This window comes from Neophocaena asiaeorientalis, unplaced genomic scaffold (assembly GCF_003031525.2).
Source record: "Neophocaena asiaeorientalis asiaeorientalis breed wild unplaced genomic scaffold, Neophocaena_asiaeorientalis_V1.1 scaffold504, whole genome shotgun sequence".
Lineage (NCBI taxonomy): Eukaryota > Metazoa > Chordata > Mammalia > Artiodactyla > Phocoenidae > Neophocaena > Neophocaena asiaeorientalis.
In genome coordinates this window covers 6386972-6395789 of record NW_020174438.1, presented here as the reverse complement: position 1 = coordinate 6395789, position 8818 = coordinate 6386972, and positions in this window count along the sequence as shown.

Genomic DNA, 8818 nt, shown 5'->3' with positions numbered 1-8818 from the left:
GATAAGGAGTAAGGAGTTTACTATATGCATTAGAGCTGACGGAATCACAGGAGCTGGTGGAGTCTTGAAGAAGCTGAAGGGGAGATTTGGCAAGAGCTGGAGGAGCCACCAGCTTGGACGCTGCCCCGTGCCATCAATACCAATCAACGACAGCTTGTGGAGCTGCCACAGTGCCTGGCCCTGCACAGACCTTCAGAGCATGTGTGTGCATGCCCATGTGCACATACACGCACACATATGCACACGGGCTGCTGCGTCTCTTCTGCCTCCAAGTCTCACACAAACTGTTTCTTGGGGCCATTGTAACACAGAACCAGACAGGGAGGGATGTTCTGGAAAACATAGTTCCAGCTTAGCTAATTTGACACAGCACAAAGCTATTATGTACGTAAAGGCCAGATCTTTGGAAGGCTGAGCCAGGAAGCAAGAGTGAGAGAGTGGAAAGAGTGATGCAAGAAAATGAGAAAAGAGAGAGAGAGAGTGCCTTATTGAGCTAGTTACCTCTGTAGCAACCAAGGTGTACTCTTGCAAGGACTCCATGAAGAGCCATGTAGTAAGGCCAACCACCAGTTCTCCATTAGCTGGGTGTTTGCCTTGGGATAACTCTCTCCAGGCAGCACCTGTGGCTGTCCACGCACGGTGTTTCCTTCGGAGAAATTCCTGAGCCAGAAAAGCAGAAACACTGTGGCAGGTTCTTTAGGTGGGATGCTGGTAATACGCACAGGAACTCTCCACCACAGCTGTACTGAAGTCAGGTGGGTCTGGGGAGGGGGCACAAGGCACCACCAGCATTTGCTGCAGAGGGCTTGACTCCAAGAGCACTTATTGTCATAGCAACCCAGGTATCACTCACATCTGGGGAGGAAGAAACCTACACAAGGCCTCAGGGAGATTTGGAAGCAAAGGCAAGGTTTGAGCTCAGGGTTCCTACGCCCAGGCCAGAAGGTACTTTCTGAAGTTCTGCAATCTAAAGCGTGTGTTACCAAAGGGAGAGGATTAAGTGATACACACTTTTAACAGTAGAGGTGGTTGATACCACCAGTGCTGAAGGGGGCTAGGATTCTGGGGTTCTTGGCCCAGAAGCCAGCACCTTCAACTGTGGTGGGACCAGGCACAGTGCCCTGGGCTGACCAAAGCTACTAGTGGTGCCTCCATTGGCCACTTCTGAGCCAAGAGCGCCTGTCCTACGACCCCACCTGCACTCCAAGGCAGTGATGCACAAAGGGATCTTTGCATATCAGCGTTTCTTCAGGGGAATGCACAGGTTCCCACCTCCACAGCACTGCCCCTTGGGCCCATTCCAAACATCACTGGAAATCACTTTTTTTTTTTTTTTTTTTTGCGTTACACGGGCCTCTCACTGTTGCGGCCTCTCCCGTTGCGGAGCACAGGCTCCGGACGCGCAGGCCCAGCGGCCATGGCTCACGGGCCCAGCCGCTCCACGGCATGTGGGATCTTCCCGGACCGGGGCACGAACCCGTGTCCCCTGCATCGGCAGGCGGACTCCCAACCACTGCGCCACCAGGGAAGCCCTGAAAATCACATTTAAATCTGAAATTCAGTCAATGGAATCCTTTTAGCAGGAGCAGCCAGTGTCATTGATGTTGCTGAGTTACAAGCAACATCTAACTCAAGCTGGGACTCTCAGCCCTTTTGCAGGCTAAGTTGAGGTCTAACTCAAGCTGGGACTCTTAGCCCCTTTGCAGAACATTTGGTCCTGTCAAAAACATCCATGAGCATATGTGATCCCTGCCAAATGGTTTTGGACAGGACCAAATATCAAGGACCTTTTGGCGTGGACCGAAAGTCTCCATGGACATTTTGGACAGCACCAAATATGACAAAATATCAAGGACCATTTGGTGTGGACCAAATCTCTCATGAATGTTTTTGACAGGACCAAATATCTGTTAACCCGTCGCCCAGCTCTGAAGGCAGTATCCAGAGAAGCCTTCTGCAAACTGTGAGAGGGGCTGCTTTAAAGGTATGATATTACTTTGTCGATGTGAGTTTTAATGGGGGCAAGTCGTCTCAATGTCCAGGGCCAATAAGGCAAACTAGTTGGCTGGTCTGAACCCAAGGGAGAAGCCAGAGGCCAGTGACAAAGCTTCTGTCAAGGGAGGAGTCCATGTCACATTCTCAGTGCCCACCCCAAGGTCTGGCAAATCAGAGCAAGTTGCCACCTTGCTTAAAATCCTTCAATGACTTCCCATCCTAGACTTCTGGGCTAGGATAGAGACCAGAACCTTCGTGGCTTTCAAGGGTCTGCATCACTTGCCTCCAGACCTTTACATCAGCTGTATTTCCCTCCACCACCAACCTTGGGCCATGGATTCCAGGTCCAGTGTTACCCTTTTTTTTTTTTTTTTTTTTGCGGTACGTGGGCCTCTCACTGTTGTGGCCTCTCCCGTTGCGGAGCACAGGCTCGTGGGATCCTCCCGGACAGGGGCACGAGCCCGCGTCCCCTGCATCGGCAGGTGGACTCCCAACCACTGCACCACCAGGGAAGCCCCTTTCTTTTTCTTAAACTTACAATATTTCTTTCCACTTCAGGGCCTTTACTCACGCTGGGCTCTGTGCCGGAAACGTTCTCATCCCCGACGTTACCTAATTAACTTATGTTAATCATTCAGATCCCAGCTCAAATGTTACTTCCCCAGGAAAGCCTTTTTGCATCCCATCAGACTAGACCAATTCCCCGAATCCCACCTTCCTGCACTTACATTCTCAGAGCATTCGCTACTTTATCATAGCTTTTTAATACAATTTGTAACTGAATACAAATGCCATAGTAATAAAGCTCAGGTAAGCAAAAATACAACTTTCCTTCTCTTTTCCTCTTACAGACAGCCCTTTAATACTCATTTCTACCAATGGCAAAATGTAATCTTGCCAATTCAGGGTCAGGCTTTTCTGGAAGTTGCTCTATCTTGCTTCGGTGAAGAGTCATTTCAGGATTCTCCTCCTACACAGAAAAGAGTAAACATAGCAGGTCTGAGAATTTCTGCTTGCACGCTTGGCCCTTGGCTAGCACCTGGGAATTTGCATTTCAGGAGGGTTCCCCCCATTTCCTGATAAGAATGGCTCACTGTGCTTAATCTGCTTATAAAAAATATGGTTTATGCTTCCTTTGGGGATTCCAACTTTTGGTATGTGCTAGGCAAAGGGTGCCTAAGCAACCAGCCCCCCAGTAAAGCCCCTGGGCATTGAGTCTTCAGTGAGCTTCTCCGGTAGACAGCATTTCACAGATGCCACAACTTGTTGCTGGGGCATTTAGCCTGTCCTGTGTGACTCCACTGGGAGAGGACCCTGGGGAAGCTCATGCCTGGTTTCCTCCAGGCTTCATCCCATGTGTCTTTTTTCTCTGCTGATTTTGTTTTGCATCTGGGCAGGAAAGGACTAACTTAGCAGGCCTGGGTTGCTCAAACCTTACACATTCCAAAGAAAGGTTTGTCTTCAGGACTGGTCCTTAGCCTGGCTTCTGGGAGATAACCTCTGGCCCCTTAGAATATTCTGGCTGATAAGAGGCTTTGGGCCATGCTGCACCAGTTTGATCAGATAAGTTTATCCTAGGAAAATGATTTATGTAGTAAACTCTTTCTGCTCTGGGGAGGCAGGGAAATTGTCATGGTAGCTGAGGTCAGTCATACAGGAATGGCACATCAATATGACTTAACCCTCCATCATAAACCTTGGACATCAAGGCTTGGGTGCGATTCCCTCGTTGGCAACATTGTTGCTGGGAGAATCACATGTGTTCTCATGTGACTCCACAGGGAGGAGTCACCTGGAAGCTTGCACGTGATTTCTCTTGCTTTGCCCCAAAGCTTGCACTTTGCCCCAAAGCTTGCACGTGATTTCTCTTGGCTGATTTTAATCTGAATCCTCTAGCTGTAATAGACCATAACTAGGAGGATAAGAGCTTCCCTGAGCCCTGCCAAGTCGTAGTGAATCATTGAGCCTAAGGGTGGTCTTTTGGACACTGACATAGTATCCTTTCCCTATAATAAATGATAGCAATGAGTAACAACTGTATAATGAACCCTGTGAGTTCTCTTAGCAAGTCGTCAAACCTGGGGGTGGTCTTGGGGATCCCTGTTATTCTCCATCGCCTTTCTTTCCTAAACTCCTGAGAGAGAGGGGTTTCTGTATCATCCTATCTTCTAGGGCAAGGAAGGTGTCTGATCCATGATCATCTCTGTAAGAACTAACCTGTCTCATCTGGTTCTTGTTGCCACGCCTGCCGACTTCGTTCATGTTTGCCATCCCATTGTAACCTCTCTGGTCGTCTGCCCCATGTACTCTGCATCCTCCGTACCCAAACATTTAAGCCCATTTGGGTCTACCAGCCCTGTTAGCCCTTCATTTCCCTTACAGGAAGCCCAGAACTTTCCATGGCATTTTCTGGCACCGTATTAAGGAAAAGAAACTCCAGGAGGCTTCAAGACCATTAGTCTTGAATCAGCCATTGTTGATGTTCCCACCTCTGGCAATGAATGCTGGGAGCAGGGTATCTGTTTCCTATGCACTAGGCTTTCCACGAATTTCACTGGGTTTCTGTGTCCCCAGCTCTCTCTATTATTCCGCCTTGGATTATTTACATCACTATAAATATTTGTGGCTCAGAAAGAATGTAATGTTCTTTCTAAAGTTATCTAGCTAACTCGCTCTTAATACTCAAACTAGCTGCCCATCTATTTTCAGATTTAACTTTTGAAAATTCTCAATCATTGATGCATTAATGTAAGAGCACACACAATTATAAATATTGCAACATTGAGTCGGGCGATTATAAATATACCTGGCAGAGTTTTAACCTATAAAGCACATGAACTGATTTTTCCTCCAAGTCCTGCCTAGAATGTTTGTCTACGTTTGAAAGTGAATATTCAGATGTTAATAATAAATCCAAACAAGGGGCCTCCTTCGCACTCTGGAGGTTGTACGCAAGTTAGAGGCGACGGGAACACCCAGAGTCACATGACTGCTGATCATTCACAAGTTCAGGGTTGCCTGATATGGCATTTGGTGTCCTGGCCTCCAACGAAGCTGGAGCCAAATTGGGGTTTATACATAGTTTCTGTCACTGCTTTTTCTAGTGAGACTAAAACAAAAGCCAGAAAGCACAACAAGAACAACGAAGTCTATGGACAGATGTTTTTCCCAAGCCTTTTCTTTTGAATACCAGACCCTGAACTCCTGACACTCCACACACCTTTTCATTGTGTACTCACCTCTTGCAGTTGCTCTTAGAATCGCTACCAGAAATTTAAAGAGCATTTTTGTTGTTGCTGTTGTTGGTTTGTTTACTTGTTTTGGAGCTTCAGAGTTGAACATGGACACTGACCCTATCTTTTCACAGCCAGCCCTGCCTGGCCCCTTGCTCAGGCTTCCAAGAAGCCCACAGCAGGCTTCTCCCGCATTCAATGAGAACCAGAGCTCTCAAGTGTGGGATTACTTACCTGGGGAGATGGAAAGGCCCGTTCCTTCCTTAGACAGTGGAGTCGGGGATGCTAAGAAAAATTACCTATCAATTTGTGTGGACTTCTTAGATCTCTATCCCCACCCCTTTCTTTCATTTACAGAAAGCCCTGAGGACTCAGAGTAGGGTTGACGGGGTGCTCTTGTGAAGATGTTCCTGCCATTGTGCCCATTTGGGATGGAGAGGAAGGGGCTAGTGGTTGGTGGGGGAGGTTGTCATGTGGAGGTTGTTCAGCTGGGCCTGTGAAGGTGAAGCCACCACTCTGTGAGTGTGAGAGTGGGGATGGCCCATCACATCAGCAAGATCATTCCAAGTGCCAGTCACCTGGAGATGAGGCCCAGCTCTCTGAAAGGGACCCCTTCACCTCTTGACCTTGGGCATGATGGCGTCAGGATGACTAGGAAAGAAGTCTCGTAAGAGAGTCTACCTTTTGGAATCGGAATATAGGTATCTACAGATGGCCAGAGGAATGGCACAGGGACCCTGCATTTATGCATTTCATGTGGATTTCTTTTGGATTTCTCTGCTGCTTGTTTGCTCTCCCAGAAATGCGCTGGACAGTTTGGCCTTGCATGGCGGAGGGATTCCACCTTACTGGAGGGTAGCCAGGACCCTAGTTCCAGGACCACTTGTCCAGGCACTTCTTCACAGATAGTCCCAAGCCCTCCAGCCTTTGAAGGTTACACTTTTCTTTAAAATGCAAATAGACTATTTCCAATCTATCTCCTTTGATTTGGGGAAGTCTAGTATGCCCTCCCTAATATGCCCAAGGATTTCCAGGAAGGGGTGTGTTCTCCTGGTCTCCTTTGCCTTTGCATCACTGCTCCTAACTTAATTCTTAATCTCCAGCTAACCGCTTGGCTTGCTGTCCTTCTGCTCCACTTTGTCTCGCGTGAGGATGGCGCGCTGTCTTCTGCATTGTCCAAGCATCATTTCAACAAGGCGACGGTGCACACATAATCAGACTCCACTCAAGGCTTGGAGATAACAACGCAGCACCACAGAGCAGGAACCAACTTAAAATAGCACGTTAGACATCTTTGTTCTTCAGGTGCCTTGGTCATCCCTGCCTAGGAATTTCTCATCAGCTGCGTTCCCTCTTAGACTCTAGCCTTCTGCCACTCACCCTCTCTTCCTACCTAAGCCTTTCTCCTGTATTCTCTCTGTCCAGACTTATCCCGCCCACCCATTATTTAACTACCATACAACAACACCTACATTCCTAATGCTTTACTATGCAGGGCAATTGAGTAGCCTTGTTGCAACTCTTCTGCGCAGACTAGTTGAGACCCTTCCTCTCATAACCAAAAGGCCCATTAATCAGCTTTCAAGGAAAAAGCACCAGCTCCTCTGAGATGAATTCTGCCTGCCTGGTTATCTGTGGTATAAAAACAACAACCATTTCATAATGCTCACAGGTTCTGTGGGTCAGGTGAGGGCATGGCAAGGATGACTTGTCTCTCCTCCATGATGTCTGGGGCCTCAGCTGGGAAGACTCAAGCAGGGGATGACTTGAAGGGCTAGAGGATGTAATCTGCTGAAGGCTTCTTCACTCATGTGTCTGGTGCCTAGTTGTGGTGACTTGAAGGCTAGGTCAGCTGAGACTGTCAACAGAAGCATCTACATGTGACTTTTGCTCCTAGCTTAGGCTTCCTGACAACACGGCAGCCACGTGGAAGTCAAACTTCTTACACGGTGGCTCAGGTCTCCAATGAACAAGGGAACACTGAAAGGCCTTTTATTACATAACCTCAGAAGTCACATAGCACCCAGAATCAAGGCAAGGTAACGTAGATTTTACTTCTCAATGAGAGGAATGTCAAAGATTTTGTGACCGTGCTTTAAGACTGCTGCACAGCTCCCTCCCACAGAATGCTGACACGCAGCTCCTGGCATTGGTAAGGGTCAAGGCCCCTTTCTCTGCAGCTTTGTTAGGCTCTTCCATCTGCCTAGCCCAAGGGTTCCTCCAGGATGTCTGGGATGTAGCTTCCCTACAACTTTTAGCCCTGGTTCAGGACACCTGGCTTTGGGCTTCTTATTTGTACTTCTTATTTGGGTGTCAGGATTGGGAAATGGAGGTCTGGGAGTCCAGTACACCTGCTATTGGCTCTTACAGCTATAGAACTCTTGTCTTTTGTCAACAACCTGGTTCCCTGGGGGGTAGAATCTGTGTTTATCATTACTACCTCCAGGGGCTTCCCCAAGGCAGGCTACAGGGGCCTGGTAATCAGTGCCCAGTGTCAGTCTCAGGAGGTCTCTGTGGCTGCTGACTCTGAGTTCACATGGGTTGGAGTGGGTGATGCCACTGGAGCGGGTCCTCTCTTATTGTGGGAGTCCCTTCTGAGGTCCTCTTGCCCTTCCATCAGTCCTTTGGAGAAAAGACATCTTTGGAGGCTTGTCTTATAACATATGGGTCAGAAGCAGTGGCTTCTGGTTCTGCAGCATTTGTGGGCGGCCCCACAAACTCCGCACGTTCTCCAGATAGGGAAGTTCAGCCATCACCCCTACCCAAACAGTGAAATAAGCCTTCACAGAGTTGCAACAAGTTGATTTTGGAGTCCCAATCCACCACTTCTGAGGTTATGGGTGTGCCAAGAGTCTTACCATCAAGATGTGGCTCAGAAGCAGTAGTTCTGTTTGGGGGGCAGACCATGCAGGTCAGTCTGTAAACCCCAAAGGGGGTAACAGTGGCTGCTTGCTGCATACAGCGTTCTGCTGAGCACCCGGCCCTTGGCAAATCTGGTTAATGATGCTTTGAGGCAGGTCTGAGTGCGTGGCAAATTTCAGAGCTATAGGGACCAGCAAGTTATGTAAGTGAGAGAAGCTGGCTGGCTGGGGCCTGACGCTGATGGGAGAACACACACTCCCCGTAAGGACAGCAGCCACTTCTCTGCTCTGTACCTGCCGTGCTGAAGGCAGACCTAGAGTTGCCAGATTTTCTTAGTTTTCAACACAGAACAAAATCCCAGTCTATTAAATCTCCCAATTTTTGTGCTGTTAATGAAAAAAAGAAAAAAACCTGCTCGGGACAAACGAAAACACATTTGTGAGAGGGACGCAACAGAGGCTGTGCCAGTTGCAAGCCCTGTGACCCACAGGGTTAACAGGTAAGGCTAGTTCCATGGGAGTTGACCCTGATCCTTGGATTAGTGTAGCTCAGGCCCTACCGCCCTGCCCTCCACCTCCAGGGAACCTTGGAACCTCCACCCGGGCCTTGATCTCAGCGTGTTAGCGCAGCCACCGCGCAACAGCGGCACTGGAAGGCCCTTCTTAGGCTTCCGCGACCTCGGCAATAAGATTATACCTGTAAATCCCCGCAGGCAGCAGCCCAGGGTG